General features: G+C 39.2%; 1 long non-coding RNA gene across 1 annotated transcript in view; it reads left to right on the plus strand.

Annotated features, from left to right (window-relative positions):
• LOC131691576 (uncharacterized) overlaps positions 1-12,320 on the plus strand; it is a 36,481-nt gene that overhangs the window by 6,797 nt on the left and 17,364 nt on the right. Inside the window, exon 5 of the long non-coding RNA XR_009305808.1 lies at positions 1-12,320. This exon is cut by the window's right edge and continues 17,364 nt beyond it. This is a non-coding gene — a long non-coding RNA (uncharacterized LOC131691576).

Raw genomic sequence — 12,320 nt, forward strand, 5'->3', positions numbered from 1 at the left:
GACCACCCCCGGGCGTACGTCAGTGACAAATTTTCAAGACGGAGTTTTAAATCTGAACAGATTACGGTAGATCATCTCGGTGGTAAAAGTACACAGACTAAGGTAGTGTATCTAACAGAACTAGCTGAAAGAGACAATGCACTTGGACCAACTATTTCCACTGTCAACTGCATGAGGTATCGAAATTTAGGAATTAATTTATTTGACATTAACTAAGCTAGGTTCAGGATAGGCACAGCAATTTATCGATCGATTGACAGTTCATACACAAAACCGAGCGGCTAGTTAAATAATTTATAATTATCTCAATATTTAATATTTACTTTGCGTATTACACCTCGTGATTATTGCAGCGAAATGAACTGAAATTGGATATCTAGTTCCGAGCAAAGAGCTTCACGTGTACAAAAAAATAACTCGCCTACGATACAGACTTTCGTATTGTTATTGTATTTAACGGGATAATTGTCTCCTTGAGATTTGAATTTCACTTTCTGTTCAGCTTTTGTATTTCTTTGGGAGCGTTTAAGCAAAACTCAACAAATGTTTCTCAACAATTTCGATTTCCCATGCCAACTATCCGCAGGCTGACGCAGTCTTCTGCGATCTACATGAACAGCATTAACGGCATTTTTTTTCGGGACGTGATATTATCACTACGGAATATTATTTTTGCGAATTCATTGTTTCTAAATGACCCAACATTAAGTCCCAACCATTTTACTTACTTTATTCTGGTTTAATAGACCACCGTCAGCTCCCATTTGTATGTGTTTCGTGATTTTCAGTACTTTCTCTGTTATGGTATAGAGGCTGGTATTTACTGTGTTTCTGTCAGAATCCAGCTTTTATACCTATCGATCGTAAAATTCGAATGATTTCGGAATGCCAATGATGCCACGCTCGAATAGCAAAATTAGAAGTTTACGCCGTAGCAAGATGATGTGGTAGTAATTCTACGTTGATCGGCATATGCGTCTAGTTATCAACAAAGCTATTAGAAGTTTTAACAGACAATTCCTGTTAGTCGATCTGATTGACACTTCTTCTATCTATGTCTCTTCTTGTAACTTATATTTTCATCTTTTCTAGCTTGTAAGTGTTTAGTTCCATAGCGGTTAGTATTCACTCTATTTCGGATAGCACAACAAAAAACTCACTTCTCTATATGTAGTTAACCTTCTACAAATCTACCGTGACCCGAATGCTAAACCTGAGAAACCCATTAAAAATTCTCGAGGTTGTCTAGATTTTGTGAGTATATCAAACCGTACACAGGAAGCGCAATTAAGCTTCCAGATATAACTGTACTCTTGGAATATAACCAATTAGTTCGGAACTTTCGTACCAACATTTAGAATGTCGCCACAGAAACAGTCACGGTCGCCATGTTAACTTTATTCTAATACATTGCTTCCGAGATGTGATATTAACACTGCGGGCTGTACTTTTTCATCCGGAAACATATGAACAGTCATCGATGGGTATACGTTTCGTTCTATCTTCCCGAGCAATGAAGTCACCATCGTTTGGAACAACAAACTACGTTGCTTGATAGTTTCAATTCAAATCGTTTCATTCAATTCCTTTCCGTTTACATACTGCCCTATGGCAATGTTGTACTCTAGGACTGGTCCCGGAATTTAACCGAATCAAATAGTTTCATGCTTCAATTCAAAACTGTTCACTCTTTGACAGTTACACGCATTTGCGGTAAAATCAAGTTTTTTAGGGAGAAAATAGACATACCACTTACATATTGCAAATTGATTTGTTTAGTGGGACGATTGTGAACAAACACAAACTTGACTCAGAAAGTCTCAAAAAGTCGTCATCATATGACCAAAGGTCGCATGAGTACGAGCAATACTGAGGTACTTCCACTGTAAGTTCTTTTTAAGTTCTATTTCTATTATTTTTGCGAAAGCCATTCACTGAAATTTCTCAATATTTTCTATTTCCTATTCGTATGCGAACTGTCGGTTCAGCAGGACACCAGCCTACTGTGGTTTCTTTCAAATTCTATTTCAATTTTTTTGCGAGTGATTTCAAGCAAATCTTTCGTCACGTGATATTATCACTACGGAATATTATTTTTGCTTCTAAATATTAAACTTCACAATATTACAATATGCATTGCAAATTTACGGGACTGATACATCTTGAAGTCGTCATCATATGACCAAAGGTCGCAAGAGTGCCCGTAGAAGGATTCAACCACTGAAATTTCGGATATGTTTTAGAAATTCGTTTTTTGTTCTGTGTATTTCTTACTCGGTGATATCGTTCGGTTGTGTGATATTATCGCCACGGAATATTACTCTTGAGGAAGAAGACAACCAATTCTAGAACAAGCCAAGCTTTCGACACGTGATATTATCACTACGGAATATTATTTTTACCCTGAGTTGGTTCGCCATCTCCGAAACCTCAGCCGTTTCTTCACCGATTTTCATCGTTTGACGCTCCATCGAACTGCATCCCAGCAGGCGTGTGTTATGAGCCTACGAAGCGTTCGGATTCAAACTACAGCACATAATGCGGGTCTAACTCAGACTGAGGTTATATTTTCCTTTAAGTTTCTACAGAGCTACAGCGTCGGGCGGTACCTACGTGACACTTTTTGCTACGGTCAGAGTTGTCGTGCAGTAGACTCGAGTATGCTGACGATTTACAGTTCAGCGTTGAAAGAGATGATACCAATCACTGTAGGTTCTTTTTAAGTTCTATTTCTATTATTTTTATGAAACCGGAGTTAATGCTAACCACTAAAGTTTCTCAATATTTTCTATTTCCTATTCGTATGCGAACTGTCAGATAGCAAACCAGCCTACTGCGGTTTATTGCAGAACAAGCCAAGCTTTCGACACGTGATATTATCACTACGGAATATTATTTTTGCCTTAAAGAGAATCTGAAAAACGAAACAAGTTAACGGATCACTTAAAGATAAACTGTGGTTGAAAGTTGTTAATTATGATTGGCATTGGCACGAACTCAATGCCGTTCTTGGATTTGTGGTATTTGCTTTGTCAAATAAAACACATTCTCTTTGCGTGTCCAGAAGGGAACTGACTTAGTTTTATTTCATATATTATTTACAGAGTTGATTTAAACCTCGAGTTGGTTCCGTCGATTCGCTGATTCAACCGCTTTCAGTCGCTTGCCGTTTCGTCGCCATCTCCATATGATGACGACGACGACGATGATGATTACGAAAAATGCACCGTCCAGAGAATACGATGCGACGTCGTGTGCGCTGATTGTGTTTTGGAAGATCACGTCGTCCCCGAACGGCCACATCGTGCTGAGTTGCGTGCTTCGTTGAAATTGGAGAACTGTTGCAGTTCGATGGCGGCGCGCATACTTTTAAGGCCCTCCAATGCGGATGTTTGTGGTGCTCCGTTTATGCTGAGAACGGGCATTTCGATTGTTTTGAAAACGCTACGATTAAGCGCTTTTCGTTTGTTCGCTGTAACATTGTGGTGGGGTGATGCATTACTTTGTGTCACACCAGTGGTTATTGTTTTCTCTTTGTACTAGCGCTGGTGCGGGATTTGTAAACTTGCACCAGTAAGCATGTAATAATTTCAGGTCTTCGAATTGCCTCATTTATTTTTTCTAATTAATTGATAATATTATTGATAATTGAACATTGAATAATTAGATGATTGTTTCATTTTAGTTAGATTAGTGGAGATCTTCTACCACGCTTCTCTTTTAGTTCGGTCGGGTGACCACAACTGAACTTTGAGAAATTGCTCGTTGTATAGCGCGTTCGTTACGCATCCGTTCATATTTCGTGAATACTTTGTAGATTGGATAGAGCATCACGGTCACTTCGGCTGTTATAACGCATATGCAAGCTGACTTTGACACTTTATCTACTAAAACTTATTGTAGACTGTCACGGTCACCATTTCGGGTCCGGATATGTGGACATTCAAAGGACATTTTCGGATGTCAACTTACTCGATTGAAGTGGGTTTTACTAATGTTTCTATATTTGTTCAAGAAGAACCGCCGAGGGTTCCATTGGTTCAAACATCTGGCATGCATACTTAAACCCAAACCGCTTAAAAGGAAAACATAAGTTATTGCTATTGCGTAACGTTGCCTACGGTATGCTGCAACTGCACCGTTTTTGAACTGATTAGAGATCATCCATAAATGACGCTGCATTATATGGGGGAGAGGGGAGTTTTTAATTTTGTGATGTTGTGTGACGACAGGGGGTAGGGGGTCATGTCATGGCGTTCAAATCTGTTCACTCTTTGACAGTCACACGCAATTGCGGTAAAATCAAGTTATTTGAGAGAAACTAGACATACGACTTACATATTGCAAATTGATTTGAGCCGGAAGACACCAATTCTAGAACAAGCCAAGCTTTCGACACGTGATATTATCACTACGGAATATTATTTTTACACTGCGTTGGTTCGCGATCTCCAAAACCTCAGCCGTTTCTTCACCGAATTTCATCTTTTGACGATGCATCAAACTGCATCCCAGCGGTCGCGATTGGGATTTAGATAAAGTTCCTTTACATGTTTCCGAAACTGTGACTTGACTTCACTATTTACTGTTCAACGTTGAAAGAGATGATACCAATCACTGTAGGTTCTTTTTAAGTTCTATTTCTATTATTTTTACGAAACCGGAGCTACTGCTAACCACTAAAATTTCTCAATATTTTCTATTTCCTATTCGTATGCGAACTGTCAGCGCAACACGATGCCAGCCTACTGTGATTTCTTGTAACGAAAAAAAACAACAAGCGGAGCTTGTAAGTAGGGGTTTTCCACTACCTGGGTTCACGACAGGACGACAGATTCGTCAACCAGCTATTTCGGATTTTCGTACACAAACAACAAAAGCGAGCAGTGCCAGCAGTTCAAGACTTGGCGAATCTATTTTGTCCTAACCCATTCTATTATCGATTATTTCTGCACCTTCTTTAACCGCATCAATACGCGAGTTTTGGCATTCCTATAACTTGGTGATGGTTTCCATGTGTTCCGAATGTTGAGGGACCCGTTACTACAAAACGCGTAGATTCAACTATACACGAGAATGAAATTTAATTTCGACAGCAAAATATGCAAACGGAACTGATCTTGTTTGCCCAACTATTGCTAGATCTCTTCACTTCCCATCGCCGTGAAGTCGAATTTGTGTTTTATCCTCAGCCATTTTCTGTTTCTATTTGGCGACAAAAATACTTTTACTAAACTGAAAACCCTGGCGGTTTCTGTTCATTGTATGGTCTGTAAATCGCCAAAAACTTTTATTAATTTTGAGAATCTCGAAATGATAAAAAAATACCTCTGACCGGAAGTTAGCTAATTTCCAGTTACTCGTCATGTACACAAAATTCTGTTTGCTATTACGCGTACTGCGCACTTTCCCCGCCTAGCGCTCAGCTCGCCATCTGCAGGCGAATAGCAAAAAGTGTGCCCCGCACTTTAAACCGGCGGGTGGATAGTCACGACGTTGGACTAGTTTTTACCACAACACGTTAGCTTGTCCCATGTTAAACTGCAACTATTTTAAGTTCTATACACTACAAACTTAAATAACTGTTTGATTTCAAGATGAACAGTACAAAAAATGAAGTACAACCACTGTAGTTTCTTTTTAAGTTCTATTTCTATTATTTTTACGTAACGAAACGTTTCCGCGGATTTTAGTTTACCTTTCCATGTTCGATTTCAACTTACAGCTGCGAAGGTTCGTGAAATTAGGCGGCAAACTAACTGCATGCAGACATTTTTATTCTTATTTAATTTTAACTTAGCTTCTATATCACAATTGTACAAATGCAGATTGGATATTACCGCAGAAAATAAGCCACTCTCAAACCTGTTTACAGACATTGTATGCTTCCATGCCTATACGGCAAACATTTTAGCCAATTTTGTGGCACCACTAAAATTTTTCTTGTATCTAGCGACCCTGTTTAGGTTTCGCTCAGTTACACTATATGACCCGACAAATTGCACAGCAGCCATTACGAAACCGAAAACTGGTAGATCCTTCACTAAATTATGTGCTTTTTGCCCATTTACGGCACATCTAGAAAGGACTTACATTCCCACAAATAGTCAAAAACACTTCACTGAATTTTCACCCGCGTTGTTTACGCCATAAAACCAACTTTACGGTGACCGTTCGCAAGAAAACGTCCACTAGCCAGACACTCGCGCACTACATTACACGAGCCTCTTGGAATCTAATTCAGCCCCCAATGGGTGGTATGCCTTAGTTTAGCAGAGCCTTCGGTATATCGCAAGGCTCTGGATCGATTATACCGCGCATGAAATTCATGCGTTTCTCCAGACTTGCATCTGGGGCTAGTGTCAGTGATTCCGCCATGAAAATAAGTTGAGCGTTGGCAAGACCCGATCCCTTTGTTGCTGAAACAACTGTCTAGTGCTCTTATTGGACAATTGAAGCATACAATGTACGGCGAACTAAAACTAACGGGCTGTTTTCGTAACTTTTCTTTTATTTTTCACTGATATATTACGGACTACCCAACCGAAAACTCAAACGGGTCACTACCCCGGACGCGGCCGGGCGATGGCTACTACAATCAACTGCCTTAAACGAATGACTCCGCAGGACGCGGCCGGGCGAGAGCAACTTGAACGACTGAACTGACCAACTAAATGACTCTTTTCGATTTGACACAAAAGACTTTTATCATGTCATCTGTGTAGACTTTACTCTGAGAGAGTCTCAGACCTAAACAAAACATTCTTACCACGCTCGCGAGAGTAAAGACCCCGGTGGATGAATCAGTAGTTCATTATGACTCATACCCGGAGGCCTTTACTTTCTACAACAGCGTCGCCGTCTGCTGCTAGCAGCAACAAACTGTGTTTAATTAAACAAAGTGTTAATGCGTTTCCGTAAGCATATGGCTTGGAAAGCGCGAGTGCATCAAAATATCAGCTTAGCTTAAGGCTGCAGCTGGTGATGTAACCCAGGAAATTAAGTTCCCTGGTGCACCACTTGGAGAAATTTGCCAGGGTTGATGCTGGCCGAAAACTATGGGCGCTGCACAATGAACCGCCGTAGAAATCCAATAACTGATAAAAATCCATTTAATAAAATCCATCTTTAAAACTACAAAGCCCACACTCAACTCAGTCGTCGACAGGTCAAACTCGAATCAGTGATAACACCATCGATTTCAACGTCCCTCGAGGGTATATACACGCGATAATATCAAATGATAATCGCAGCACGCCTTACCTGGTATTGATTTTCTGGTAAATCTGCCTATGGTAGATCGGATTTTGTCATCACTAGTCACGAACTGCTCTTATCTACGGTTCGAACAAATCTCACTCCTTTATTTCAACTTATTGTTAAGTCCTAATTTATGAAACTCTTCGTCTACGAACTCATCTTCGGATTTAAGCAAAAACGACTCTGTATTTTTATAGAACTCTTCACATGAAACTTTCTTACTTTTCAATAATTCCTTCGACAATTGCGTATTTGCAGTCTTCTTAAAATATATATATAAAGATTTTTTAAACATTCGTAGTTATTCATTTGCTATTTTTGTTGTATGTTTTAACGGAAAAAAATTGTTCATTTATGACTGGAATTATTGATACCTTTGTTTTTCCATGATACCTCGATTGATCCTCTATGCTGTCGTTCTTTTGCTTGGGTCGCTCTCCATCCACTGCTTGTCCTTTACGCTGCTTTTTTTCCTTTTACGATTTTAGAAGTTTCTTTTTTGAAACACTGTTCCGATAAATGGTAGAAAATTATTACCAATGTTGCTTGTTGGGAATCGGCTACCAATTGAACATTTAGATCATCAACATTTACTGGCTGTTTGTCATTTTCAGGTTGAGTTTGATCATCAATCGTGATAGAGCTAACCACTGAAATTTCTCAATATTTTCTATTTCCTATTCGTATGCGAAGTGTCAGAGAAACAGAGGAATTGGTTTTTCTCACCTTGTTTTGAAATGTTTCAGTCCTCCATTTGTTTCGACCAAAGCTTTTGCTTCTAATTGAATCAATCACTCTCAAACGCTGCAACTATCGGTCACTCATAAACAACTTTTTCCGCTGCTTTCTCCCGGTGGAGCCCTGAATTTTTCCTCCTTTTGTATTTCTTTTTCTCTTGCTGAAATGTAAGTTTATGTATCGCTTCAATATTCTTTTGCATTTCTTTTTCGAGGAGTTCCTGCCAGGAGTCGTCGAATGACAGTATGTACGAGTTGACATACAGTTTCACAGCTCATTTTTTTGTTTTTCACACTTTTAAATTCGGTCAAGTTAAAATAAAACAAACTTTAGCGCGCGGCACCGGGAGCGAATGTAAAACACGTCCGTACTTATTGATGACTAGACTGTAGCCTATTTTGTATAATACAATCGAACTGGGTTATTAGATCTGTTCGTGTTGAGCTTTCGATGGTGATTTCTGCCGGAGAAGTAATTTTGGCTATTTCTGTTTAGGCGTTGATTCAAGTTTGTGGATTTTGTGGGTTCCGCGTTTTTCAAATTTCTCAATTTCCTCGTATGTGCACCGTGATATGCACAGCTTCACTGTTTGTTCTCGACTGACATTTTTCTTTTTACTTATTCATAAATTTTCTTATCCGTTATAAGCTTATTTTTCGACCTCCTTTCCAAGTAATTCGTGGTAATTCAACGAATAATTCTCCTCCCTCATCAATCCATGCAATCGCTACTTCAACTAGTCAGGTTTAGATGGCGCTGCAGGTGTTAAGTGGAACTAGCAGGCATATTCTTGGCGGCTTGATTCTCGCATCTGCATGACAAAATTATTCTGGTTGCAGTTGAAAACTGGAAAATCAATCCAGCGACAATCGGTTTTTCTCCTGTTTATTGCCAATCCATGATGTCGAAAGTAGTGCGCTGGGTAGCGCATCATTTTACAAAAACAGCGCACTACTTCCGACGTGATTCCATTGTTTAGAACTAGAGAAAATACGATTGTCGCTAGTTGGATTTTCCAGTTTTCAACTGCAGCCAGAATATAACTCAACAAGATCCGTGGGGTACACAAAATAATAATCCATCGTTCGATTTTGTGATACGGTTATCCGACGCTGTTTTGATTATTGTTGTATTTACCGACCACCGTCATTTAACTTATTGTTGGGCTTTGCAAACGAGCGAGCTTAGTCTCCACGCACAAAAAGCGATGCTTTACAGGACACGACACTTATTGCTCTTACTAACGATAAGAAGGATTAAAAAATTACCTTTTTAGTCGACCAGTTACGGGTGCATCCACTGCCATTTCTCAATATTTTCTATTTCCTATTCGTATGCGAACTGTCAGCGCAACACGACGCCAGCCTAGTGTGATTTCTTGTAAAGGGAAAAAAAGCAAGCGAAGCTTGTAAGTAGCGGTTTTCCCACTAACTGGGTTGTTTTTATATGTCCGTGTAACCTCTGAAGCGTATATAGTAAAATTCTTGCTAACTTCACCAACTACTAGTCATCTGTCTCTATACGGCATGCGATACTTTGGACAAACTAAAGCGAACAAACTACACGCGTGCTTCCAATATATTTGGCGGACTGGGACGAAATGAACTAGCATCATTAGTCCTCACATTAGGGACGGTAATTTCGTACGAACCTACAGGAAGTACGTAATTTTCCATAAATTTTTTCGGACAAGTTCGGAAATCCTACTGGCTGTTTTATTCTGTCAGCTTACCTTTTGGCTCTATCTGTCCCTCTCCGTCATGCATTCCAAGCGAAGGGATCCTCATGGTTTTCGTCTACAGGAGAATCTCAACAGGAAAATTAATTTTGTTTCATTCGCGTTGCGGGCAAGAGTCGATCCCACGGTAGGTTATCTAACTCTTGGCGCAAACAGATCAGACTGTTCCTATGTATCTAGTGCAATAATGCATTGCTATTCTCATCTATTCTAAATCAACTCATACCGCGTCTTCTGTTATTTTCCGGAGATCTCCCGAACCTAATTGTTTTAGTGTAGATTCGCCTTTAGTTCTTAATTGCGGCTATGCGCCACCTATAATTTCTCCTCAATCAACTGGTACCACGACACTAACTGAGATTGCAATCTCAATAACTGACTGACTACGATTAATTATGCTTTTCATGCTCTGATGGGAAATTTATTAGGTTCCACTGGCCCTGTTTCAATAGACTTAACACTTCACTGTGACATCGTACGGCTGCGCCAATTATATAAGCCACGGTGTGGTCTGTCTAAAAGGCGAATCTCTTTATCCAGAAGGGATTCAGCGTTTGTAGCTTTATCGTCACGATTTGAAGTCACCGCCTCCTACTTGTACAATCCAACCACTGGAATTTTGGCTATATACGGCCGTTTCATCAGCGTTAGGGTAGTATACACCACTCTTTGTAAGCTACCAGAGAACTTAAAAACCGAATAAACATATTAATCAAGTACAGCACATTATTATTACATAATACCAAACCTAACTTAGCTGACATGGAGCCAACATGAATAGCCGTTGGTGGCTCTTCATGATTACACCGGGTACCACGCAATCAGCATGGAAACTTCTTTGACCCGTGTCGTCACATTTCTATAGGTAATTGTTATCACTTATTTCACACTAGCTTATTCCACACTTTTCTATATGACGCGACGATACGTACTTCCTTTTAAGAGATTAAAAAAATGGAACCTGAAGCTTCCTTTGTAAACTGCCTTACAATTTTGTTTCAAAATTATTCATAAAGTAATAGTTTGTTTCCTAATTCGAGGGTTTGCTTCGGCACTGTTTCTTAGAGCGTCTGTGAATCTGTTTACTCTAGTTGTCAGAACGATTGTTTTGTGCTTTAACTTTCATTATTCTATTAGCCTGAGCACGCCCTGTCGAAACCGACAAAAAATGCTATTTTTCTGCGGGCCGTGTTTACCAACACTGCCATTAAGCTGTGAAGCAATATTTGTAAACACGGCTCACAATGTAAAAGTCAATTATGTCGACTTACTAGGCTAACTCTAGCATCGTTTATGTTAGCTGCTGCGTCTTGGATGGTCCGTTCCAGAAAATACTCTAACTCTTGGTCAAACGTTGCGAGAGAAAAAAGGTAAATAAAAGAGTGCACGCTAAACTCTAATTGCCCATAAAATTGGGTAAATAAAGCTGCCGACTTCCATTACACACCATTTCTGTCGTCAAAGTGCAAATCGATCTAACCACTGCAATTTTGCTATATCCTTCCTGCAATGCAATTTGAAGCAAAGACTTCCATTATCAGTAACTCAGACAACCAGTGACTTTTTAGGAGCAGCTTATTTCTCACGAATTTAACTGATTTGAATTTGACCGCAGACCGCCTGGTAGTGTTTAAATTCACATTTTCATTGGAAATGAACGTGACCAATCATGTTACAAGATTTTACACTGCAATGCATTATTCTGATTTTATTTTTCGATTACTGTAGTGCTTGTTGTGTATAATTTTCGCCTTTGCCAGGGCAATCTGAGTACAGTGTAAAGTCTAGTCTAAAATTTTTTCTCTTTATCGTTCCCTAACCTTAAAATCTCTCATTTATTGTGATTTAGGGTCGGATTTAATTGACCAAAAATATACAGTTAATTATTACTTGTACTTAGAACTCGTCGATCAGTTCCTATATTTCCTGTGGCATGATGTCCATCTCGAGACATTTGATGAAGCTGCCATTGTTCTGTTGTAGATGAGTATGTCCTATTGGACCACTGTTCCCTACTTGTTTTAGTCTTTTTTTTCTTGTGTAACTTGTCTCGCTGAATAACTCGATTTTCGTTGTTTAACACTTTTTGAGTCCGCAAAACTTTTCTTAATTTTTTGTAATTTGTCTCTTTTTGCTTTTATTTCCAATCAAAATTCGGTTTTACTTACTAACGTTTGGGCCTTGAGACGATCGAAACTGTTTTGGTGGGCGACCCGACTTGCTTCCCACTTTTAGCTGTTTGTTGTCAGTACAGTTTTATTACACCTTTTCCACACGGTCGCCATCAAATACCTTTTTTAAATATATTTTTTTTATTCTAATATACTCACTAGTTACCGAATATTGAGTGAGCGTAGAAAGATTCAACCACCGAAATTTCGGATATGTTTTAGAAATTCGTTTTTTGTTTTGTATATTTCTTACTCGGTGCCGGGCAAAAAAAACGTAGTTTTGAATTAAAATTCAAAACAATTCACTCTTTGATAATCACACGCAATTGCAGGTGGCATCAAGCTATTGGAGAAAAATAGACATACGACTTACATATTGCAAATTGATTTGATTAGTTTCCAGCTAGTTTTCG

Source organism: Topomyia yanbarensis, chromosome 1, assembly GCF_030247195.1.
Source record: "Topomyia yanbarensis strain Yona2022 chromosome 1, ASM3024719v1, whole genome shotgun sequence".
Classification (NCBI taxonomy): Eukaryota; Metazoa; Arthropoda; class Insecta; order Diptera; family Culicidae; genus Topomyia; species Topomyia yanbarensis.